Source organism: Narcine bancroftii, chromosome 10 (genome assembly GCF_036971445.1).
Source record: "Narcine bancroftii isolate sNarBan1 chromosome 10, sNarBan1.hap1, whole genome shotgun sequence".
In the NCBI taxonomy this organism is placed as follows: Eukaryota; Metazoa; Chordata; class Chondrichthyes; order Torpediniformes; family Narcinidae; genus Narcine; species Narcine bancroftii.
The window spans coordinates 32,139,541-32,166,720 of record NC_091478.1 but is presented as its reverse complement, the minus strand read 5'-3'; the positions used below and the strand labels follow the sequence as shown (position 1 = coordinate 32,166,720).

The 27,180-nt window shown below is 39.6% G+C and overlaps 1 protein-coding gene across 1 annotated transcript in view; it reads left to right on the top strand.

Moving 5' to 3' along the window:
• LOC138744412 (myoferlin-like) overlaps positions 1–27,180 on the top strand; it is a 249,348-nt gene that overhangs the window by 150,603 nt on the left and 71,565 nt on the right. The window lies entirely within an intron of this gene.

The following is a 27,180-nucleotide window of genomic DNA, read 5'->3' as shown; positions in this document are numbered from 1 at the left end:
AAGCAAAGCTTTTTGCTGAATCTCTGTACACGTGATGATAAACAATTCAATTCAATGAGAATAGCATTATTTGGCAGCAAATTCTGGACAAAACCCTCTTGTTCTAAACTACAGTAAACTTGGGAGCTGCTCTGATCAAGACCACAAGAAACTGGCTCACGCAAGCCAACCTCCCATTGGCTCCTTTTATCCCTCCTGCTGTCTCAGGAAAGTTGTTAACCTATTAGAGGACCTATCCTACACTCTCTTCTCTCCCCGTTCACCAGGCACAGGATATATGTGCTTGAAAACCAACCTCAGGACTCGAGGACAGTTTCCTGCTCTTATCAGACTTTTAAATGGATATCTCATGGACAAAAGGTGATGTGGTTAACTGTATTTTTCTCTACATTCTTTAGTATGTTTTTGTGCGTTTGTCTCTACCCTGCACTATTTGACTTATTGTAACTCTACTCTCTGTACTGTTTTCTTTGTGTTTATTTATTTATTTATTATGATTGCACTAACTGTCATATGTTGACTTGCCTGGATAGAATACAAAACAAATCATTTTACTGTATCATGGTTCACATGCCAACAAAACAATTCATCTTCTGGGCTGTTCATTTTTAGTAGACTGGTAAATGTTGCTTATTTAAACCAAAGTTATCGAGTGTCGTAACCAGTTGTAGACCAACAGATATTAAGTTGGAAGCCTCATATTGGGCATGGATGATATAAAGCAGAAAGAATCAGATTTGTTCAAGTTGGCTTGTGCCCTAAATCTGCAGAGATAGGGTGATAAATGTGTGGTTGGAGATTATGTACTGCAGAGAAAAAGAAAATTATGGGTGTTTATAAGCATGGCAGCTAGAAACTTGAAATGGAATACAAGATCACAAATGTGTTTGACTATTTTCCCAGCACTTTTTAAAGTTTTAATTTTTTTTTAAATTTAGACATACAGCACAGTAACAGCCCCTTCTGGACCATGAGCCCGTGTTGCGAAAATATTCCAATTAACCTGCAACAACTCACATTTTTGAAAGGTGGGAGGAAACCTATGCAAGCACAGGGAGAATGAACAATCTCCTTATAGACAACGCCAGATTCAAACTCGGGTCACTGATGCTGTAATAGTGTTGCACTTACTGCTAAGCTAGCCATGTCTTCCTTGAACAAATAGCAAGTGCATCAAATATCACTACATGGATTTGAAATTGATATCGAAATTATTTTCTTGTTCTCTGCATCATATTAAGCCACACATTTCCCCATATCTCGCGATCTGGTGCAAGAATAACAACCGGAGTCTCAGCATGGATTAGACAAGGGAAACTATAGGAGGACCAGTGTCATCCACCCTCCACTACACATTAATAGCTCAGTAGTGGGGAGAGTGGAATGCACCAAGTTCTTTGGAGTCCACTTAACAAGTGACCTATCGTGGACACACAACATCTAGTCAGGAAGGCGCAACAGTGACTGCACTTCCTGAGAAGACCAAGGAGAGTCAACTTTTTACAGGAGCTCTATCGAGAGTGTCCTGGCTGGCTTCACCAGAGTGGGCAAAGGTTGCTGTAGAGCATTGGATTGGAGGTCAAATCTAAAGGATCATAAACGCTGCAGAAAGGATCACTGGGGTGTTCCCCCCCCCCCCCCAACCATCAACGTGATCTTGAGCGGGCGGTTGGTGTAGCAGTTAATGCAGTGCCTTTGCAACACCAGCAATTGGGTCCAGGGTTCAAATCACACACTGTCTGTAAGGAGTTTGTTCATTCTTCCCTTGTCTGCATTTGTTTATCCTGGGGGCTCTGGTTTTCTCCCACCGTTCAAATTGTACCGAGAGTGTAGGTTAATTGGGTGTAAATTGGACGCCACGGATCCGTGGGCCAAAACGGCTTGTTACTGTGCTATATGTCTAATCACTGATGACCACCTACCACCCCGCACATAGCATCTTTCTGCTACTCCCATCAAGAACGGGATAGAGAAGTATCCGAGCCAGCACCACCAGGCTGAGGAACAGCTTGTTCCTACGTGTAGATAGAATGCTGAATGACTGAAATAAATTGCTCATGCAAAACCTGTGAGACTACTATTTATTAACCAATATACATTTATTTTTATATATATGTATATACACACTGCATATGTACATGGGTAATGTTTGGATGCGTGTTGATGTTTTTGCTCAGTTTCGCCAGGTTGTACTTGAACATTTGGACGATAATAAACTTGAAGCTGAACCCAATAAGAACCTGCTTTGTTTCCAGGAAACTTTTTCGAACTTCTCCCTGACTTGGACTTCAGAAAAGCTGCATTGTCAGCTTGCATTGACTGCAAAGCATAACTACTCATGGCTTTGTTTGCAGTCGAGGATAAATATTATTATAAGTAGCAAACGTTTCTACTGGTGCCAATGATGCCTATTCCCACTGCGCTTTATTAGCAGATGCAGTCAGGTGTTCAGTGGACTAGGATGCAGGCCTTCAATAGTAAAAACATGTCAGTGAACTATAATTTACCCATTTTCTCCTCTACGAACTTTTGCTCGCTGCGTGACCTGATATTGTCTGCTGCCTTAACGCTCAGAGCACTTTCTGGTTGTAATTAGACCATTGGAGAGACATCAATTCAATACAATACACATGGTCTGTTTGGCGGAGGGGCAGGACTCTTGCTAAATGTGTATCCATGTCCTGCAGTAGAGTGACGTAGACTGAAAGTTATCCAGGCAATTTATTGAATCTTTTGATGGCAGGTGTTGAAATAATTAATACAGTAGATGAAAAGCAAATAGATTTGATCTTGGAAAGCTGACACATCATCAAACTGTTAGGCTATGTTGGAACGTCAGTTTTTATACATGTTAGACTTCATATATCTCTGCCTGTAGATACAGGCCTTTTCATTCACATGAGGCTGGTTCACGGTTTAATCTTCTATGTTTTTGTTCTTGCGCACCTAAAAATATGACACGATTGAAATGTTTAGTTTAATACGTGCATCCTGATGCTGTCAAATCCCAGATGGCTTCCAGCATCATGCAGGTGCGTAATTCTAAACTACCAAATTACTTTCCATTTAAATAAATGCTGCAGAAATATTCACTGACTTTACTAGTTGTACAGTTTTACACAATGAATTCATCTTTACATCAGAGTAAATAAATATTTTTTTACGTAACATTAATTTGAATTATGTATTTCTAATTGAGCCATGTGATGCTAAACAGACTGACAAACAATTGAAGTTGTAATTAACTACATGTCAATTTTTTAATAGTTTGAAATAAACTCCACTCGAGAGATATTTGAACTTTTAAAATTTATGCACTATTGCCCCAGGAATTAACTTTTTTCTGACTTAAATCTTCACTTTCTGAAGATCTCAAAGATATATTAGGAGTTTTGAATGTGTCTGAAGGAGTGATCTGGTCCATCCTAATAAAAAATATCATCTCAACTTTGAGTCTCTTTTTTAAAAACTGAACAAGCAGAATTCAAAATTTGGGTTTAAAAACATTCCTTTGCTCAAAATTCTTCAGTCAAAATCAACTATAATTTCACTTTTCAACCAATAGCAATTCACAGTTAATTGGCCACCAATCTGGTCATTACTGTGTGGAATGTGGTAAAATTATGGACGGAGTCATTCTGTTTGACACTTTGGTAGTAGAAGCAAAAGGTTTATGGTCTGTTTGTGATCTTAACACAACAAAATTGACACAAATATCTTGGTATACTGTTGACTTTTCCAGCCACAAAGTGACATATCTTGGAATTAATGGTTTAAAAATTTAATCAGATTGACCTGGGTCACTGTGCAACAGGACCAAAGAAAACATCAAATTTACATCTGATTCAGTTGTAAAGCGCTGCATGGTTGCTGATCATTTTTACTCTTCCCCTTCAGCACCTCACATGTGCACAGAATGCTTCAAAAGGTCCAAATTAGCCCAAGAATAAAAATATATATTTATTTAACTGGGAAAATTATGCCCCATGCAAATTATGGTAAACATCAAATGACGTCCTCGCCATTACACTTGGAGTTGTACCTTCATTGGCATCAATGTGAAAATCCTTTACAGCTGATGAAGGTTTCAAATTGATTTTTTGAAGTAAGTTATAGATCAAACAATCAAGAAATTGTGTATTCTTTCCATTCTTGATTGCTGCTTTCTCTTGGTATAATTGATGTCAATATAAACTATGATAAGGACATTGATATGTTGATTCCTACTGTTATGAACTGAGTATATGGAAATATATTAATAGGAATATTCATGAATGTTTCTGCTTTGGTAGAAGTGACAACTTCTGAAACCTTGTGGTAATGAAGGTTGCATCTTCACACCGATTGTACTCCCTGAGATGTATTTATTTTAATGCGAGGAGCGTAGTAAGGAAGCTGGATGAGCTAAAGGTGTGGATTGACATGTGGCATTGTGATGTTGTCGCCATTAGCGAGACGTGGTTGAAGGAAGGTTGTGACTGGCAGTTGAATGTTCCAGGATTTTGCTACTTTAGATGTGACAGAGTTGGTGGATTAAGAGGGGGAAGTGTGGCATTACTTGTCAGGGAGGATATTATAGCAGTGCTGAGGCAAGGTGGTCTGGAGGGCTCTTCGAGGGAGGCAGTTTGGGTAGAGCTGAAAAATAAGAAGGGGGAGGTTACTATTGAGGAGTTATAGGCCTCCAAATGGGGAAAGGGAACAAGAAGAGCAAATGTGCAAGGAAATAGGTGAGATGTGCAGTAGAAATAGGGTGGTGTTGGTTGGGGATTTCAATTTTCCAAATATAGATTGGGAAATGCAGTCAGTAAAAGGGCAGGATGGCCCTTTTAGTATTTATGCATTGTGTTCAGGATTGCTTTTTGCAGCAATATGTTGAGACGCCAACTAGAGGTGGAGCAGTGTTAGATCTGTGGTTTTGGAATGCAATGGGGCAGATGACGGAGGTAAGCGTTGGAGAGAACTTCGGATCCAGTGATCATGGGTCCATTAGCTTTAGCTTAATGATGGAAAGGGATAGGTTGGGTCCGAGGTTGAAGGTCTCCAAATGGGGGAAGGCCAGATTTGGAGAAATGAGAAGGGATTTGCAGAGAGTTGTGTGGGCTGATCTTTTTGCCAGAAAGGATGTAGAGGAAATTTGGGGGGCATTTAGGGGTGAGATTTTGAGAGTACAGGATCTTTGTGTTCCAGTCAGGCCGAAGGGGAAGACTAAAGGTTCGAGGGAGCCGTGGTTTTCTGGTGAAATTAAGAAGTTGGTTTGGGACAGAGGGACGCCTAGGTGAATCCTAAGAATATTTACCGATATGTGAACAGTAAAAGGAGGGTTAAGGATAGAATGAATAGGTCCACTGGATGATGGGACTGGTGAACCATATGAGATGGGAGAAATATTGAACAATTTTTTCTCATCCGTATTCACGAGGGAAAGGGACATTGGGCTATACGAGATAAGAGAGGCAAAGGGCTTAGTTATCTAAAGGATAAGGATTAGTAAAGCGAGAGTTTTGGACCTTCTAGGGTCAATTAAGGTGGATAAGTCTCCTGATCCTGATGAGATTTTTCCCAGGACTTTAAGGGAGGTCAGGGAACAAATTGTGGGGGCACTGACAGTGATTTTTCAAAGATCACTGGAGGAGGGGGTGGTACCACAGGATTGGAGGGTTGCAAATGTAGTTCCATTGTTCAAAAAAGGCAGTATGTGTAGGCCAAGTAATTATCTGCCAGTAAGTTGACTTCAGTGGTGGGGAAGGTTATGGAGGGTATTCATCAAGATAGTATATACGCATATCTGGATAGGCAGGGATTGATTAGGGGCACCCAGCATGGGTTTGTAAAAGGAAAGTCATGTTTGACCAACTTTGTTGAGTTTTTAAGGAAGTGACAAATAAGGTGGATGAAGGTAGAGTGGTGGATGTGATCTATTTGGATTTTAGTAAGGCTTTTGATAAGGTTCTACATGGAAGGTTAATAAGGAAGGTTCAGTCACTAGGAATTAGTAGAGAGGTTCAGAGGTGGCTGGGAGATAGACAGCAGAGAGTCATGGTGGACAACTGTATGTCAGGTTAGAAGCCTGTGACAAGCGGGGTGCCTCAGAGATCGGTGCTGGGTCCCTTGTTGTTTATCATTTATATTAATGATTTAGAGGAGGGTGTGGTTAACTGGGTAAGCAAATATGCAGATGATACGAAAATAGGGAGAGTGGTGGATTGTGAGGTAGATTTTCTTGGATTACAGAAGGATTTGGTTTGTTTGGCTGAAAGATGGCAGATGGAATTCAATGTAGACAGTGTGAGGTGTTGCATTTCGGTAAAAATAACCAGAATAGGGCATATACAGTTAAGGGGAGGGCATTGAGGCATGCAGAGCAGCAAAGAGACCTGGGGGTTCACTGAAGGTGGATTCCCATGTAGCCAGGGTGGTTAAGAAGGCATATGGTATGCTGGCCTTCATAAATTATAGTATAGAGTATAGGAGCTGGGGGATGATGCTAAGGCATTGGTGAGGCCAGGTTTGGAATACTGTGCTCAGTTCTGGTCTCCAAATTATAGAAAGGATATAGATAAGGTGGAGAGGGTGCAGAGAAGGTTTACAAGGATGTTGCCTGGCTTACTGCATCTGGATTACAGGAAGAGATTAAGGAGACTGGGACTTTATTCATTGGAACATAGACGACTGAGAGGGGACTTGATAGAGGTATTTAAAATTATGTAAGGAATAGATAGACTAGAGATAAACAGACTCTTTCCCCTGAGGGAAGGGGAGGTTGGAACAAGAGTCCATGAGTTAAGGGTAAGGGAGCAACACTTTAGGAGAAATATTAGAGGTGGCTTTTTCACTCAGCGAGTGGTGACAGAATGGAATGATCTTCCAAATGAGATAGTTGCGGCAGGGTCCCTTCTGTCATTTAAAAGAAGGTTGGATGTGTACGTGGAGGTGAGGGGGTTGGAGGGTTATTGGCGGAGAGCGGGAGGTTTGAGCTAGTGGAGTTGTTCTAGTGAACCGGTGCAGACTCAAAAGGCCGACATGGCCTGTTTCCACTCCGTGAATGGTTATATGATTGGCAGTGTCCTGAAACCAATCATGGTCACCATCTCCATTAAAGAACATCCTGTAAGATCAGAAGAGGTAATGTGCTGATGTTCAGTTCCATTTGCAACTCCTCAGAAAATACAAAATGATGGAGGAACTCGGCCTCTTCAAATGAAGCTGTCCATGTCTACATGCAGAAATACCCTTCTGATAAGTGGCAGGTGCCATTTTTTGCCATAAATGCCAACAATAAACAATCCCTGTAGAAGACATTACTGATGCCTAATTCCCCTCTATGAATACCTTGCTCATCATTATTAATCAAAAATTCAACAGGACCGGCAGAACAAATGCAATGGTTAGAAGTTGCTGAGTATCTGATGGTGAGTGTCTCGTCTCCTGTTATTCCCCCCCACCTCCCAACCCTGTCCATCAAAAGACACAAGCCAGGTAATCTTTAATCATCTGAATGAATGCAGCTCCTACAAATTTCAATAAGTTTGTCACCATCTAAAGCAAGGCACATTCTTGAATGGAACTATGTCATTGACCTACCCCCAAAAAAAAACAACCCCTCTAACAGTAGTGCAAGAGTACAACATATATTGCAGCTACTTGCCAGTCTACTCTCATAGCACCTCCATGATCTGCACCATTACGGATAAGGGCAACAGATGCATAGGAACACCACCACCTGAAGGCTCCAAGTTGCGCATTATCCTGATTTGAAAATCTGCTGCCATTCCTTCATTGCCACTGGCTCGAAATCCTCTGAACAGCATTGCCAAAAGAGCAGCACCGTACAGATCGTAGTGTAGGATGACTGTGATTGGCTGAGAGCGTAGCCACACCTACTGGCAGGTCTTAAAGGGCTGCTCCAAGCCAGACCAGGTCATTCTGGACTGGTCGACCTCCGTGTGATACGCTCCAGTCTTCTAGTTAATAAAAGCCTTGGTTTGGATCAACAAGCCTTTGGTTCTTTTGACGCGCTCTACAGTCCCGCAATCATTTTCTCGAGGGCAATTAGTGATGGGCAATGAATGCTGTCCTTCCCCAGCAGCACACAGATATAAAATGAATTCAGAAATGATTTTTGATTAAACTGGAGGAGTGTCAGAGCCAGCACCACCAGGCTGAGGAGCAGCTTCTTCCCACAGGCAGTGAGAATGCTGAATGGCCAAAGAAACTGCTCACACTATCCATCCGAGACCCTCCTATTCATTAAACAATATTTATTTCTTTTGTAGAGATGTAAAACTTGTCCTGTATAGGTAGTGTTTGTCTGTATATGTGTTATGTCTGATTGGCACCGACAACTGGATAATGGAGAATTGTGTTGGGTTGTTCTTATACAATCAGATGACAATAAACTTGATTAATTATAAGGAACTTATGATTGGCAATCTGCAATTCCACTAAATACCTTGCAGATGTATCTTGCTTTTAGAAATTGATAATGTTTTGCAGCTGGAATTGCACATTCTTCCTTTGAATTATGTTTTTAATCTCTATTTATTTCCTAATCTCTGCAATCATGCAGTAAGTTGATATGATGTTGCCTATCAACATATTAATATTCATACTGAATGAACTGCTCATACAAACCCTCCATGACTCAACTATTTATTGAACAATATTAATTTTTATACAGTTGATGTATATATGTACTACATACATGTGTCATCGTGTCTGGTTTTGTGTGGCATGTTTTGCACTGAGGACCAGAGAACGCGGTTTCATTGAGTTGTACCTTGTACAATCGGATGAAAACAAACTTGAACTTGAACTATTCCTTTTCAAATTTGAAGCAACTGCCTGTGCAAATAATTTAACATCTGCCCAATTCCAGTGAATGTCCTGCTGTCACAAGGGGGTTTGACTGCAATGCAGTTAAACCCAATTTCCAAATGATTCTAATCTTTTGCCATGTGTGAATTCATTTGTGAATTTGCTGTCTGAATGCAGCTGAGTTTCAGTTTTACTGGCAGTTTTGTTTCTAATGTTGTGCTCTGAGTGAAAAAAAACATTATACCAGGATTTCTCACACCTCTCCCAGTGTGGAGGACCACTTAAGTAGCTATGACATTTGGTACGGAAAGATTCATGATTGTGTCTCATTTAGCAGAGAGCCTCAATTAAAGTTGTTAAAGTGCATTTTTGTAAAGAACCTGGTTGATACAAGTTTTCCATCTTGTACAGTCTTGGTCTATTGCTCTATTGGCAGCTGCTTTTTTAACCCAATCTGCATGAATAGGTCTGAAGGGATCGCTTTATCTTCATCTTCCACTGCACTAATAGTTGAGTAACTCAACGTGCAGGTTGAGGTCTTCACCCTGGGGATTAAATACAAATAGAAGGTCACATTTGTTCTCTTGAGTCAAAAGGCCAAAGGTTCAAATCCCCTCCTCTGATTCCAGGCTGTCATTTCAGTGCATTGGTGACAGAGATTGGCTTGTGGATGAGTTACTATTAGCCCTTTCAGGTTGGGTGGAGGGTTCAATACATTGGTACCATTTTGCATTACTGCAAACAGAAATGGGGGGGGGGGGGGGGGAGGAAATAAATTAATTTGCTTTGGAAAATCTAAAATAATAAATTTAATTTATCCTCTTATGAAGATAACTCCTGTTTCAAATCAAGATGAAGAATACTTTCATTTTTAGAAGATTAGATGTTGAAATTGTCCTTGCTCAATTATATGTTAAATGAATGAAACACAAGTTTCCATGTATCAATGGTGTTTGCTAGTTTAGTATAGTAAACTGTCTAAATGTCATAGAGAAGTTTCAAAATTTAAATTTAGACACAGCATTGTTTCATGCCCTTCTGGCCCATGAGCCTGTGCCCTCTCCCATACACCAATTAACCTTTAAACCTTATACATTTTTTAAGGGTGGGAGGAAACCCACACAGATGTGGGGAGAACATACAAAATCCTTACAGGGAGTGCCCGATTCGAACCCAAGTCATAGACGCTGTAAAAGCATTGGACTAACTGCATTGCTTAGCCTTGTATACCAATACCCTCTGGGATGTAGAGTTTGGAGTTCTTTGTCAATGTGAATAGCAGAGTGATTCACGTTGAAACCCAGATGATTTTGCTTGGAATCATGCTGTGGTGTTCCTGAAAAGCCAAACCTTCATTCTCTAATTACCACTTCTAATATTCTGGTGTTCTGTAATTTCAAGAACAAATGAATGCTAGAAATGAAGAGCAGGTCAAGCAGCATCTGTAGAGAAGCAATTCAGATTTCAGGGCAATGAGGTTTGTTCAGATTGCAGAAGAATTGCAAGAAATAATGTAAATTGCAGTGAAGGGAGGACATTGTGGATGGAACAAAAGAGAAGGCCTGTGATCATAGAGCACTGCAGCACAGAACCCGGCCCTTTGGCTCATCTAGTCTATGCCAAGCTATTTATTCCACCTAGTCCAATCAACCTGCACCCGGACCATAACCCTTTGTAGCCGTCCTAAATGTTGAAATCGAACCCACATCCACCATCTCCAATGGCAGCTCATTCATATTCTCACTGGCATCGCTAGGGGGTTGCGGGATGTGCGGATCGCATCAACTGACACCATCAGAGGGAGTGATACTAAAATGACTGTATATAAAAAATGTTTGCAGAGTTTCACCAGAAATTTTTTTTTAATTAAAAATATCCCTGTAGTAAGTTATAACAACAAAAACATTTTTCATAGGCCAAGCTTAGATGTATAAATGTACCTACAAGGGTAAAACTCTGTTAATTTATTTTTTGAACCTTCTATTGCACTCCGGTCAGAGCTATCATTATTACCCAATTGCAATGACGCTTTAAATCAAGTGGTTTCGTCTGCACGTGCTGCAAGCATGCGCTGTTGATTTCGTTGCCGCTGGTGTTTTTATAGTCAAATTTTCTGGTGTTTTAGTTACAATATTGTGGTCATTAGTATTTGCTAACCTATAATCAATAACATTTTTGAGAATGAAGTGGTAATTAAAGGAAAAGCAGGAGAAAAATCATGGAGGTGGGTGGGGTGACACCCTCCATGGATGTGACACCAACCTTCCTTCAATGTTCCCCTTAAACATTTCACCTTTCACCTTTAACCTATGTCCACTAGTTCTTGTCTCACCCAACCTCGGTGAAAAATGCCAATTTACATTTGCTCTATCTATTAACCTTTATCAGATAGAGGGCAGAATAGACTGAAAGTGGGTAAAGATTATTGAATGACAGAAAGCATACTTGGATGTTATAGTTGAGAACAATTAAGTTTGGAATTACTGCAAGAGGAATAAACAAAATTAGAATTGAGATTAAATGCTGGATTCATTTATCTGCCGTAGAATTCAATAGCCCTTAATGGCTGTAGTGTGACTACAAAGAAGATGAAGTGGTGTTCCTTGGCCTAATGTTGAGCTTCACTGTTACAGAATAAGAGACCAAGGAGAGAGGACAGAGTTGGAAGGAAAGTTATGTAATGGGAAACTACTTGGAATTGCAGTATAGTTCCTGAGTCTGCAAGGCAGTCATCTAATTTATTTGGTTTTCTCAGTATGAAGAGACTTCATTGGGAGTATGGATGGACTACAAGTAAATGTCTTCACCTGGAAAGAATATTGCCATCCCTGGATGGCTGAGAGAGAAGAGGGTAAAGGGCAAATGTTGCTTCAGTGGCAGAATGTGTGGGGTTGTGGAAATGTAAGAATAAGCTGGAGCATTCTAGATGGAATAGTTTATGTGAAATACGAAAATCATGGGAGATTGTCACAAAAAAACTGGAAAAGATCAGACAGCATTCCAGAGGCTGAGGGGAAGGTTGATGTTTTAGGTCAAAGTCATGAACCAGAAAGCAGACTGGTCCTGATGCACCCCAAAATGTTGACCATACCTCTGTCTCTAAAGATGCTGTTTGACCTGCTGAATTATTTCAGGTTTTTTTTTAAATCTCATCTCTATGTGCATGTGGTCTGGTGTGAGGCAGCATGAATTTGTGAATAGAACAGAGTCTCTCAATTATCCTCTGATGCTTTTCAGGCAATACCATTTGAGGCTTCTGATAGGATTCAGTATAGTAGATACAGAACAATATGGAGTGATCTTGAACCTAATTTTGTCAGTGATTTAACAATTCAACAAGTACTTAATTAAAGAGAACTGGAGCTTTAAATGAACCAAAGTAATTTCTTCCTGAGTGGCTGATTTAGTAGGAGTCTTGCAGTGAATTTAAATAGGTGCTCTACATCAGAATTCTGACATGGAGCTTTGAAAGTACAGTATTTATGTTGGTTAATGTTTCTAAATTCATATGATTAGGAGGTCACTACAATCAGCCTTTGTTCCAAAGTTGGCAGTCGAAAAAATCTTTGCATTTTAGTAAGGGAAAATTTTAAGTTCATTTGATTACTGAATCACACTTGGCTTTCCAAACAACGCTATATTTCTGCCAAAGTAGTATAGTCAGCTTCTACAATGCAGTTTGCACTCAACTTCAGTAATTGTTTATCATCAGACTCTGAATTGTTGTAGTAGCAAGAGGAAGTTTTCACTCTTTAATTCAAGGTCAACTAAGGTCTTATCATACAGGCAGCTGTTTTATAAACAAGAAGGGTTCATTGGTAGTTCAGGGTAATACCATAATAATTTCAAGAACAACACATCTTCTGTTCACTGCCTTATTTTGATATGCACTTGAAAAATTTTGGTAACTCTATGACCTGAATCGTTCAGCTGTCTGCGGTCTAATAAATTTCAGAATTTTACAGCTTGCTTTAATTTGATCATTCAGAGAATATTGAATTTGTTTTGAAGTAACACCAATGCTAAAATTCAGACTTTTTGATCTGAAACACCTCCAAGCCATTACAATTTCTGTTTCACATTGCAGCAAGTACAACACTTGCATTTAGATAACACATTATAATGTGTCATCATTCATCTCTGTGTGTATGCCAGGCTATCTGTGCCAGTATTGCTCCAATCAATATTCAGATGTTAATTGATAGAATGTGCTGGTTATGGCATCTTTTAGATATTTTGAGTAAGATCTTCAGTGCTTTCTTGGTCCAGAAGATCAAGCAACCTGAACTTCTGCAACATTATCATTGTTGTCTTGATGCCCAAAATTTTGGACTCCAATAAATACGATGGGGTTTGTTAATCAGAGGATTTCTGAGTTTACAATTTTTAGGGCATATTTAAATTGATTTTTTTATGTAAATAATGTCAACACGGAAAAGGAATGGTCAAAATAACCTGAAAATTAAATGGAAACAGAAACAGGAAGAGCTCAGCCAGTCAAGCAGCATCTGTGGAGTGGGGGTGAGGGGAGGAGGGGGGTGGGAGGTGGGAGAGAGCCAGATAAACATTTCAAGTCAAAGACCTTTCATCAGAAACTAAATATTAACTGGACACAGGACAGCCTTCAGGAGTAACCATTCAAAGTGAGCAATGCACAGTTTTGAGAGAGGAGGAAATGGGGCTGTTGAACAAATATTCAATTGAAACTTAATGTGGAGCTTAATTTTAGGTGTAGCACTGCTGTAGCTCACCTAGTAGTGGTACTGGGGGAAGCCCTAGTTGAGCCGCAGACTCACAACACCACTCTTATTTTTCTGATCTCCAGTGCAACATTTGGTTCATAAATTGGATAGACAGTTATTATATCTCCATAATGGAAGCAATCAGACAGTTGAAGAAAGCAATGTTTTCTCCATGAGGATTTTGGCTTGAATTGCCCTTGTATGCCACTGGTGTGTTATTGAACTTTCTGTTATATTTAAATGAGTATATTTTTGATTGATTCTAGATTATTGTGTATCTTGAATATTGTAATTTTGGAAGTGTTTTGACATCTGTTGACAAATTGAATGCCTTCTTTTAGTGCAATTTTTCACAGAAAATGGCTTTTTCTTTTTCAACTTGTATTCTTCCTTTGCATGATGGATTAAAAAAAAGCAATTTTCCACAATTACTTGAGATGGAATGCCAAAGACATACAATTATTTATGGTAACAGCAACATGAATTTTGAACTATACTGGGGTTTGTCGGTTAATTGGGTGGAATAGGGTGGAATGGGCTTATGGGTCTGTTAACAATAAAATTAAATAGAAGTGTTTTTATTTCACTCAACTTTTTCATGGAGCATAGTTCAGAAGTTGTGCCATATGATTTATGGCAGATAGCTGCTTCAAGACATTTTTCAAAATTGATGTCAACCCTAGTTCTTCTCGATTCATAGCTCCAAATTTGAGGAAACAATGACTTTTTAGAAATATTTTATTTATTAAAATCCATGAACAAACTACTCTCCCTACTACCCACCCTCCTCCTCCCATGTAACCCCTCTCTCCAATGTCAACTAACCTATTGCCCATGAAAGGAAAGAAAAAAGATGTTGTAGCAGCGGCTACTCTGCTCCTGCAATAACATGCAACCAGACGGGTTGAGCTCAGTGAGCAGACTGGATTATTGCAGGCTGCTGGGCTGCACTTATTCTCCCAGCCTGGACCTGGCTGAGAACCGCGCTGGAGGGTGCTGACATCACCCGGGCATCACGTGGTCCACAAGCGCGGGTTTCTAAGCCCCAAGCTGGAAGGAAGGGAAACCCCCCCCCCCCAACGGCGCCATTTTGGCCGGCTGCCCCGCCGCTTGGCTTACAAGTAGGGCTGGTTCGCCTGCCTTGAGGTGAGCCGCCACAATGTAAACCTGAATTACAGAATTAATTAATTACCATGGATTAGAGTAACACCACAACTATGTGGCCAGAGAATTGAAAATTTTAAACCTATATAATCCAATTAGGTGCTCCAAGTTCTACAATTTTTAAAAAATGGCTATTTCGAAAATTCTGTTTTTTCCCAATGGAATACAAGATCTCAATATGCCATCTATATATACTCAAATCAGTCTAATTTTCCAAGTAATTGCTAAACATTTTCTGGCTACAGCCAATGCTAATCTCAAAAATGCAATTTGAAATCTAGTTAATCTTAATTCTAAAGTCAACTTCTTAATATTACCTAACAAAAATACTGATGAATCTAATATAAATTTCACTTTAAAATTAATTTCTAAAAAATCCTTAAGTCGCTTCCAAAAAGGTTTTACCATTTCACATGACCAAGTAGTAAAAAAGAACCTACTTCCTTCTGACATCTAAAACATAAATCCGAAGAAATTAAATTATATCTCTTTAATTTTTCTGGAATTGAAATATTATGAACTAGGAGAAAAAACGCACAAAATTCTAGCGTGGCAGCTTAAGACAGAACAAACTAAAAGAATGGTATTGGCATTAAGGAAAAAGGACAAGCAAATTACATATAATCCAACGGAGATCAATGAAAACTTCAGGGAATTCTACGAGCAACTATATCAAACTGAAAACGAAGGGAAAGAAGACAAAATAGATGAATTTCTAACTAAAATTTTTCTGGAATTAAATATAATTGATGTATAAAATAATAATGAACTAACCGACATCTCACATTAACAATAATAACTGAGGGCACAATGACTTGAGCACAAGCAAGGTTGAGAAATGCTTATTGAATGAGATTTAAATTCTCATCTCGTATGGGTAAAATATCCTATAGCACTGTTGAAGAACAACAAGTTTGTTTTGACCTGGTCAAAACTAGTTCACCATCAATATAGGTAAATAGTTATTCATTTCATTGTTTGCAGAATTTTGTTATGCATAAATCTGTTGACATATCAGCCTGCACTTCAAATGCTTCCCTATTCAGTAATTTTGAAGAAATGCTGAAGTTGTGAAAAGTACCTTACAAATGTTTAGCTTTATGGATAGATAGGTAGGGTTTCTGAAGATTGTAAACTGGGCTCAAATGTGTTTTCACTGAAACTAGCAACATGGCTTCTGGTGTTCATTGGCGTAAAGATAGCTGGTGAACAACTACGGCCAACTCAGCTGACCTACGATGTGTTTTGACATCTAACTATTGTCTAGAGTAGTTCTGAATGACCAGATAAGTAGGTGAGACAGGATCTTGGCTCCCTTCCTCTCACCTTTCAGCTGAGGCACTTTTTTTTAAAATTTTTTTTTTGAGAATTTTTTTTTTAAATTGTGATTAAACTTGATGCTTTGCTGAGCATTTCCACTACCCTATCTTACCATGTTCAGTTATTTCTCCAAAGAGTCCTCTGCTGTTGTGCAATAAGACAAATCTTGATGGAGCTTGTAGCATAACAAAATTTTGCATCAGAGCACGAGTTGAAGAGGATCCACTTTAAGAGCAGGTCATTGGATTAAAGATCTCAATTTGTTATTCTCAATGAGCAATCCATTTGATCGAAAGGAACTCGGCAACAAGAAGGATCAGTGGGAGAAAAAGAATGGTTCTTATTTCTGGTTAAAAATTTTCACCAAGACTTGGGATGTCTTGCTCAGCTGCTCAACCTGCTTGGTTCCTCCAACACATTGAGTTTGGCTTCCGATCCCAGCATCTGCAGACGCTCGAGTGCAAAGGTTTGCCATTTTTATTGATATCTAGGTTCTCTGCATGCAGTAGCATCATGTTACTGATTTCCCCACATTGCCAAAATTGCATGTTGTAGTCTTCCACCAGTGTCTAGTGCATGCATTGAAATCTCCTAATCATGCAACTTGATTTGTATGTACAGATTTCTTAAATCTAAGTGAAAACAAGGCAATAAAGTCAGCTCTGCTTAAACTGTTTGACAATAAGAGTGCATTTCCAGTGTTGCATAGCTTTTCTGTACTGTACTCTGCATTACACTGCTACTTATCCAGAAATCTCCCCACCCCTCCCCCAATTTTTTTTTAACATTACAGTGCATTGAAAGTTCAGTTGCTCAATACATTTGAGTTGACGGTGATCCTTTTGCTTTTTTAAAAAAAACATTTACTGAAGTTGAATCAACCTCGCATGTATCTATTGAGATTAATTGTTGTGCGTACATGGCTCATATTGGTGTCACTGTGCACTAATCTGGATATCAAGCGGCAGAGGGCCACTGTGGGAACTTTGGAAGTTGGAGAACTTGTTAATATTATACTAATTTTAATGTGTTTGTGACCTCTGTGTTTGAGTTGGAAAAACAATCTAATTTGCCTTTTATCATGAAATTGGATTGGATTTGTATTGTGGGTGTTTTATTTTCCCCTCAGATTGGGTCAGTTTAGATCTCTGGATCTTAACAGTTACAGTTGATGGGAAAGTTACGAAGTTGTTGGCACAGATATTTTCTTTCTTTGATCCATACTTTTTAAAATCCCATAATGTGTTGAATTCAAACATTGATTAAATCTCTTAACATCAGATTTGAACAGAGCATAAGTGTCTTTGAGCACTAATGAGAGTGGGCAGATGCTCAAGCCAGACAGGTCAGTCTGACATGGGAATGAACCCAAGGAGTATGAAAAGTAGAGATAATGGGTGCTAAAACGAGAGTGAAATGTTGCGAAGAGCATTTCTTTTGCTGAACCGAGGAGATTTGTAGCGGGCAGCTGGGGGTGACTCTTTCTGACTGACTGTGTGTAGTGTCAGGGATTTGCTCCACTATAATCCTTTCTGCCCTCTCCATGAACTGGGCAGCTTCCTTTCACCAGTTTATTTTAACTTGTGATTTGGCAGTTGTCTGAAAGCTGCAGATGTTCCATATAAATAAATGTGCAACTTGCCTCAGAAAGCTGTGCATGAATACTGGACAGTTAACCGTTTCCTTCCGAAATCGAGCAGCAGAGGAAACAAACTGTTAAACATCATCTCGTATGCACCATTGCAAATGACTGCAGCTTGTTTTCAGCTTTGTTATTTATACCTGTAAAGCATTACAGAATTTTGTGATTTACCTCAGAATCGGCAGGTGAGCAATTTATGCCTGTCATTACTGAACTTCAATTGTTTTTCAGGTGCCTTTGTAAACTATAGCTTAAAATTTTGCTTATTTATTGGGAGTTCCTGGTGAACTGCTATTTGCTGCGCCAGGCATAGTTCTAGCCCTCTGTGTTGAACCTGTTCACGCTCTCAGCCTCATAACTGGCAAATAGTCCACACCGAAGCAATAATTTCCTGGGTGTTATCAATTTGTCACTCAAATAGCTGCTATCTGCCAATCTAAGAAATTCAAATGGCATGGTGAAATTGTGATACAGTGTACTTGTAGCATCTTGCAACTTACAGAAAATAAGCAGTAGGGTTTATTTGTGGTGTCACTGGTTCAGAAGTGATCTGCATTATTATTTTTGTGATGCCATGGAATGGGGCGGTGAATATTCAGGTAAAAATAATGTGGTGTATTCTTGGGTGATTTATTTTTGTAGTTAGTGCAGCTTAATTTCATTTGGTGCAATCCAGTTATGGTATTGTGAGCAAAGCAAACTGAGATGGTATGTTATAGAATGTCAAAGTAGGTGAATTTCTGCTGAATAACCATAACCATATAACCATTTACGGAGCGGAAACAGGCCATGTGGGCCTTTCGAGTCCGCAAGTCTGCACCGGTTCACTACCTCCATCTCTCTCTCTCTCTCTCTCTCTCTCTCTCTCTCTCTCTCTCTCTATATATATATATATATAACTGATCTTAGTTTATTTATCTCTTGTCATTTATCAGTTTGGTCAAATCTTTTTTGATAATGTTGTGGGAATGAACTTTTGTAGTCTTTGTTGTGGGCATCTTCCCTGTGTTGTGGAATAGGACTGATCATGGGAGACTTGTTGCCCATTGGATTGACACTGGCTGGAGGTGACAACCTTATCGGAGTGAAAAGTGTCTTGCCCATGTTATTGGGAGCTGATGGGAAATATTTGTTCAATTCCACCCATGTGATGTTTGTACATGGGCCAAAGTCCTGATAAATCATGGCCTTGCTGAAAGGTACTGGGCCGGTTGTGAACTGTTATTCCTAATAAATGCTCATTTATTTTATAAGCATTTCTCCAAATTAATTAAAAACACAGATGCTGGAGGAACTCAGCTGTTCTTGCAGTGTCCATATTACTGATGTTTCAGGCCTGATCCCTTCCTCAAGGTATAAGTATGTCAGTTTTTACCTGATGAACTGATACATGTTTACCTCCTATGGATTCAGCAAGACTGACTGAGTCCTCCTGCATCTCTGTTTTTAAGTACAATCATTGCATCTGCAGACTTTCATGTTTCACTCTGAAACAATTGGTAAAGACATTTAAAGTTCAGATTTATTGTCAGATTACCTACATGACCTCACATACAACCCTGAGATTTTTCCTGTAGGTGAGGCAGAATTTCTACTTATTGGTAGTGCAAAATAACTGTACTCAAGAAAAGATAGATATACAAAAGAGAAAAATGTGTTACGGGCCCAGAGGACCCCAAAACCCAGCAGCAATAGAAATTCACCAAGACAAATGGTTACTAAAACAAAAGTTGTTTTTAATTATCTTTAAACATGAAAATGGGACCAAACTTTAACTGATCAACTTAACATAACTTAACCACATCCCCCCTTCTAATTCTAAGCCCATGTGTATATAAGTTCAGAAAAGTTCTTTTGATTCACAGTCCAATTTTCAACTCACTCCTCCAAGTTCACTGGTATCAGGCAATTCTTGTACTGTGCACAGAATTTAACATTTATGAATCTTCACCAGGCTTTGGTGCTTGAAAGGTAAATGATTACTGATGGCAATTAGCATGAACAATATGAGACAGAGGGCAAGTAAAACGCTAGGTTTAATAGGCTAATATAAACAGGTAGGCCTTGCCTCTGTGCAAGCCTAGGCCAGAATGAATGAGAATGAGCTGCAACCAGTTTATATAGACAAGGTCACCAGGTGGTGGCCCCCTGGTGACCTAGTGGTGTAATAACATACCACCTCAGTTACCGCTCAGTAAAGTTCTTGTTGGTTTTTGGAGAGAGAGATTTGTTGTTCGTTGGACATAAACTGATTCCTTCAGATCAGCCACTTCATTTGCCCCATCAGGGTTTTGCAGATGATAACCTCTTTCATTCAGGTCACTACAGAGTTCCTTTTCTGTTTCCCTTATTTCAAATGAAACATAGAGCAAGCCATCTCCTCTTGTATGGACCACAAGGGCTTTGACCAGGCTGAACTAAGCACTCACAACCTGTCTTCGAAATGGGATATTTCCACAAGCTTGTCAGCTTGTCCTGTTCCAGTCCCAGCTGCTGCTGTTGTGATAAAATCAGAACAGGGGGGGAGTTTCTGACACCAAATGTGGATTCCGGATCCGCAGGGTGCTCACACAAAATGACTCACTTCAACTACAGTCTTGGTTGGATCGTTCTTTAATCTGCAGGGTGGGTTACTTTCATTCACCGCTACTACTAAAATACCATTCAGGAGTCAGTGACAAAAGTGCCCCCAAACAGCTACAATACATTCTCCTTTATTCCAATCCGTAGCGTACTGTATAATGCTACACCAAACATAAAAGACCTCATCTTTTAATATCCAATAGTTAGTTCCTCACATATACAAAGTATCTCTAAGTTATTACGCTTGCTGTATAATATTTTACCAAACGTAAGACCACAGCTTATCAATACTAGTAGCTAGTTTCTCGCATATACAAAGTCTCAGGGTGCCAATCAGCTCAGCATATCAACAAGTGCGCTATTGTTCTCTCAGATGCTGCTCCGATCTCCATTGCTCTGACATATTTTGTGTGTCAGCTTTTTGTTAATTTATTTCTTCTGCTGTTTTCCCATCATGTTGCAAAGCCCGACTGCACTCTACTAGCCCCAAGCTCTACCTACAGTTCAGCCAACTTCCTCACAATTAACACTGACTTGTGAAGTCTCTATAGGCATTCTTCAAAGTTTTTGCAAAAGCACCCGGAGCCTGGACTGTCTGGCTTGACCAGAGCTCTTGCATTTTAAATGAGATCTGTTTGAAGTGTTTGTATTTTTTTGTGACCTACGCTAAAAAAAAATCCCACAGTTTATCTCCTTTTAAAACATATCTATATACAATATAAAATATAACATAATCCATCACAAATGTAAACAAGAAGAAATGCAAACAAAGTGTGCAATACAGAAAATAAATGTTCAATAACAAATAAGAGTCTTTAAATGAGTCTGAGTTTGGTGTTTAGGATTATAATGGTAGAGGGGTAGCAGCTGTTCCTGAACCTAGTGGTACGATCCTTGAAGCACCTTTACCTCTTTCCTGATGGCAGCAGCAAAAACAGTGTGTGTGCTGGATGGAGATTCCTGCTGCTCTCTGACGGCAATATTCCATGTCGATTTTCTCGATGGTGGGGAGAGTTTTGCCTGTGATGTACTAGCCTGTTTCACTACCTTTTGGAGGGTTTCCACTAGAGGTTTTTATGCCCCTATACCACGCCATGATGCAACCAGTCAGCCCATTTTCTACTACACATCTGGAGAAGTTTGCCAAGGTTTCCAATCTCATACCAAACCCCCACAAACTCTTGAGAAGCTCTGACATGCTTTCTTCACGATGATATGTGTGTCCAGGAAGGTTTCTCTTTCAGAGTGACTCCTTTAAAACTTGTGGACTGAGATTGGATGCTTATAAAGCTGAATGGAAGGGTTTTATTTGTTCCATGGCTGTGTACATGGAAGATTGTGTCTCACAAATTTGAGTTTTTATTTTAAGTGATTGTCTCTATAGACTTTAGCAAGACCTTTGACAAGTTCCCATATGGTAGGCTAGTATGGAAGGTTAAATCACATGGAATATAATGTGAGCTGGCCAATTGTTTTCAAAATTGGCTTTGTGGAAGGAGTGGTAGTGGCAGGTGTTTGGAGACCTGTGACCAATGATGTTCTGCAGAGGTGGTTCCTGGGTCCACTGTTGTTTGCCATCTAAATCTTTAAGATAGATGGCAATAGAGTTAATGCAATTAGTATATTTTCAGCAAAATTGGTGGTGTATTGAACAGTGAGAAAAGATTAGTAGGAAAGGTGGGTCTTGGAATGGCAGAGGGAATTGAACTCAGACGAATATGAAGTGTTGAACTTTGGCAATTCAATGCAGCATAAGACTTGCACAGTAAATAGTGGAGTGTTGTAGAAGAGAGAAACCCAGGAATACTGTGCATAGTTCCCTGAAAGTGGCAACTCAGGTTGACAGGACTATGAAGAAGGCATTGAGCACACTTGCCTTCATTAGGCAGGGACTCTAGCACCTCTAGGTTCAAGAATATCTTCTTATCAACCATTTTCAGACTCTTGAACTTCCCCTGGGTACACTAATCATAGATGCTCCGACAGTACAAAAGCAACCAGCTGCACTATTGCGAGTTATTTCTTCTTGCATAAGAAATACTGTGAATATTTAGTGTATTTGTGTATTTATTGTCTTTTTAAATTCAATTGATTTTATTAGTTTTTATCTATTGATGCCTGTTCAGCTGCAGCAAGTAAACATTACAGCACATATGTACCTTGTACAACATGTATGACATTATCATACTGGACACAATAAGTTGAGACCTCTTGATAAAGCTGTACAAGGTGTTGGTGAGACCACACTTGGTGTACTATGTGCAGTTCTACTCACCCAGCTAAAGGAAGTATATCAGTGTTTTAATGAGTGAGGAGGAGATTCACTAGGACGTTGTTGGGTCAGGAAGGTTGAGTTATTGGATGACGTTGGATCAGCTGGGCCTTTGTTCTCTGGAAAGTGGGAGGAACTTGAATGAGGTGAATCGTCAGTCTTTTTTCAGGGTATATTATTCTAGAATTAGAGGGTATAAGTTTAATTCAAGAGGGGAGTGACTGGGAGGAGTCACGTGATGGAGTAGTGGCTGGCAGGGGAATACCAGCCCTCTCCAGAAAATACCAAGTTCAAGAAATACAAAACATGCTCCGGAACTATGAAAAATACAATAAACACGAGGTGACGCATGATACAATATAATTGGTTACACAGGCTATATATCACACCCCAAAAGTTAAATAAATGAGACCCAACAGTATCAGATAGATGTTTTCACTGTAAGAAGGAAACGGGAACAACAGTACGTGCAATTTGGGCATGTGAGAAAGTGGAAAAGTTTTGGGAAGATCTAAACCAGGTATTAAATAAAATCACAAAATGTAACATATCAAAAAATCCAGAGATCTTTCTTCTAAGTAATATAAGAAGTGAAGATTTAGGCCTGAAATTGGATGAAGCACAAACAAGATTTATTATGATAGCATTAGATGTAGCAAAAAAATGTATCATGTCAACCTGGAAATCAGAAGAGAGCCTGAGAGTACAGCAATGGTACATAGAAATTAATAAATGTATTCCATTGGAAAAAATAACATATAATTTAAAAAATAAAGTCACAGTATTCGAACAAATTTGGAAACCGTACATGGAACATAACAGAGAGGGCCTACCGCAGACCTCCACCCCCTAAAATGACAGAATGAGAAGAAGACGAAATGAACTGACCCAGTGCGTAAAAGTAGATGACACAATTTTCTTGTTTATTTTCATTGTGTGATGACATTGTTTAATGGGTTTATTGTATATGTTGAACGTTTAGTGGGACAATGAGATAGACAATAGACTCGCCAAGGCAAATAGCGCTTTTGGAAGACTACACAAAAGAGTCTGGAAAAACAACCAACTGAAAAACCTCACAAAGATTAGCGTATACAGAGCTGTTGTCATACCCACACTCCTGTTCGGCTCCGAATCATGGGTTCTCTACCGGCATCACCTACGGCTCCTAGAACGTTTCCACAAGCGTTGTCTCCGCTCCATCCTCAACATTCATTGGAGCGACTTCATCACCAACATCGAAGTACTCGAGATGGCAGAGGCCGACAGCATCGAATCCACGCTGCTGAAGATCCAACTGCGCTGGGTAGGTCACGTCTCCAGAATGGAGGACCATCGCCTTCCCAAGATCGTGTTATAAGGCGAGCTCTCCACTGGCCACTGAGACAGAGGTGCATCAAAGAAGAGGTACAAGGATTGCCTAAAGAAATCTCTTGGTGCCTGCCACATTGATCACCGCCAGTGGGCTGATGTCGCCTCAAACCGTGCATCTTGGCGCCTCACAGTTTGGCGGGCAGCAACCTCCTTTGAAAAAGACCGCAGAGCCCACCTCACTGACAAAAGACAAAGGAGGAAAAACCCAACACCCAGCCCCAACCCACCAATTTTCCCTTGCAACTGCTGCAACAGTGTCTGCCTGTCCCGCATCGAACTTGTCAGCCACAAACGAGCCTGCAGTTGACGTGGACATTACCCCTCCATAAATCTTTGTCCGCGAAGCCAAGCCAAAGAAAGAGGAGAAGAAAGAAGTGGGTAGGGAGGGGGGGTGGGAAGGAGGGAGGGAAGGGAGGGGGGAAAAGAGGAGAAAATGACACTGTATATTCAAGAGGGAAATGTTTGTGTGTATGTTGGTTAATATGGTTCATAGTGTGAAAAATTTTTTAAAATTTTAAAAAGAAATACAAAACATAACAAATAAAAGATAAAGTTGTAGAGAAAAGAAAGAAAATGGCACCCAAGAAGGAAAAGTTAAAACAATGGGGGAAAAAAAGAAGAAAAGGTGCCGGAAGAGAAAGGAGAAGGCCTTACCTGCATGAAGAAATGGAACTGTCGTGGAGAATAGAGCCCATTCTCCAAGGTTGGTGACGACCCCGCAGAGTCACAACCCCCCGACCGTTGGACTGCAAAAATGGCTCTCTGAGCCAAACAAAAGTGCGCAACTGCACATGCGTGAGGAGTCGCGCATGAGCAGGGCACTTACTAAGGAGAAGGAGAACACCAACGGGAGGGGGGCTCAGCCGAGGAGCGAGCAAACACAACGCAACTAGCTAAGGGATGCCCGACACTAGGGCTCTCAGCTGGAAGAAGAGGAAAGTGACAGGAAAGGGAGTGAAAGGAAAGAAGAGCAGCAGTAGGAGGCCCAACAGATGAGTAGCCCAGAAGAAGAGGACCAACAGCAAGAAGCCAAGCAAGAAGAAGCCCGTCAAAGTGAGACAAGCAACTCATCAGGAAAGTCAGAAGAGACACAGATACAAGGAAGAGAAGAAGAAGACACAAACACAAGTACAGACACAGAAGAAGAGGAAGAAGAAGACGAAGATCTGCACAGAGAAATAGAAGGTAAAACAGATGGACAGAATATAGATTTTTAAAATTTAAACAACAAATAAGAGCATTAAAAGAATAGTTGACTTGAAAAGTACAGAAGAAAAAGTGAGTAGAATAGAGCTGGTCATGACAAAAATAGGGAAAAGATTAGAAAATATGGAAGAACAAGAAACGGCTGTAGAAATGGAAGTGAATGACAAAAAGAAAGTTGGAAGAAAGTGACAAAAAAGTTAGAGACACAAGAGTTGTTAGCTCCACAAGAGTTGTTAGCTCAGAAAATTGATATGATGGAAAATTATAGTAGACGAAACAACATAAAAATAGTGGCCCTAAAGGAAGATGAAGAAGGCACAGATATGAAGGAATTTATAAAAGAATGGATCCCAAAGGTCCTGGGAAGGACAGAAGTACAGGAAGGAATGTAAATAGATAGGGCACACAGAACACTAGCTCCGAAACCACAGACACATCAAAAACTAAGATCCGTTTTAGTAAAATTTTTTAGATATACGACAAGAGAAAATATACTGGAGCGGGCTAGGAATAAAATTAGAGAAGACAAAAAAACCATTGGAATACAAGGGTCAAAAAATATTTTTTTACCCAGACATAAGTTTTGAACTCTTAAAGAAGAGGAAGGAGTTTAATAAAGCAAAATCGATCCTATGGAAAAAAGGTTATAAATTTATGTTAAGATATCCAGCTGTGCTTAAAATATTTATCCTTGGGGAGCAAAACAGACTGTTCTCGTATCCGGAGGAAGCAGGAGAATTTGCAGAACACCTGCAGGACAGAAGGAGAGATGAAGAGATGTAACAAGAATGAAGAATGGCAATAAAATACATATAAAGATGTAAAAATAATGTACATATAAGATCGAAATAAGGGAAAGAGAAGGGAAGAAAGGAAGTAAGGGGGGAAAAAAGAGGGTGAGCTTTGTTATATGTCAAAAAAAAGTATTTTCTGGTGTGGGTTGGGTGGGAGAGAATAACCGTCACTGCGAAATCAGTTGACGCTTGCGAGCGGGTTCACAATCCGAATGGAGAGGGGAGTTGTGGTTGCCCAGCAAGAGATAAGGGGCAACTCAGAGAGGGGGTGGGGGGACATTTGGAGCTACGGGAATATTGGATGTGGGAGTTGTTGAAGTATTTTATGTTTTAAATGTGTTGTCATACATTGAGTTTAAAAAGGGAAAACTGAGAGATGAAAATGGGGAAAAGGGGGATGGTGGTGGTGAGGAAGCGGAAATGAGCTGTAAACAGGGTATGAGATGGCCATGTTGAATTATATGACTAAATATTAATGGATTACATAACCAAATTAAACAAAAGAGGCTATTAAATTTCTTGAAAAAAAGAAAAAATAGACATAGCATTTGTGCAGGAAATGCATCTAACTGAAGTGGAACATAATAAATTAAAAAGAGACTGGGTTGGGCACGTAGTAGCAGCATCATATAATTCAAAAGCTAGAGGTATAGCTATATTAATTAATAAAAATGTACCAATCAAAATAGAGGAGGAAATAATAGATCCAGCATGGAGGTATGTAATGATAAAGTGTCAGATATATTCAGAATTTTGGAATTTGATCAATATATATGCACCTAATGAAGAGGATCAAAAGTTTATGCAAGATATTTTTTTGAAGATTGTAGATACGCAGGGGAATATATTGATAGGAGGGGCTTTTAACATTAATTTGGATCCAATGTTCGATAAAACTGGACAAAAGACAAGCAAAAAGAATAAAGTAGCCAAATTTATGGTTAAATCAATGCAGGAAATGAAACTTATGGATATATGGAGGAGGCAGCACCCAAGGGAGAAAGAATACTCATATTATTCAAGTAGGCATAAAACATACTCAAGGAATGATGTGTTTTTGTTGTCAGCCCATATCCAAGGGAGAGTTAGGAAAACTGAATATAAAGCTAGATTGCTATCTGATCATTCATCCCTGTTATTAGCAATAGAATTGGAGGACATCCCACCGAGAACATATAGATGGAGGTTAAACTCCATCCTACTTAAAAGACAGGATTTTAGAGAATTCATTGAGCGCCAAATTAAAATGTACTTTGAAATAAATACAGA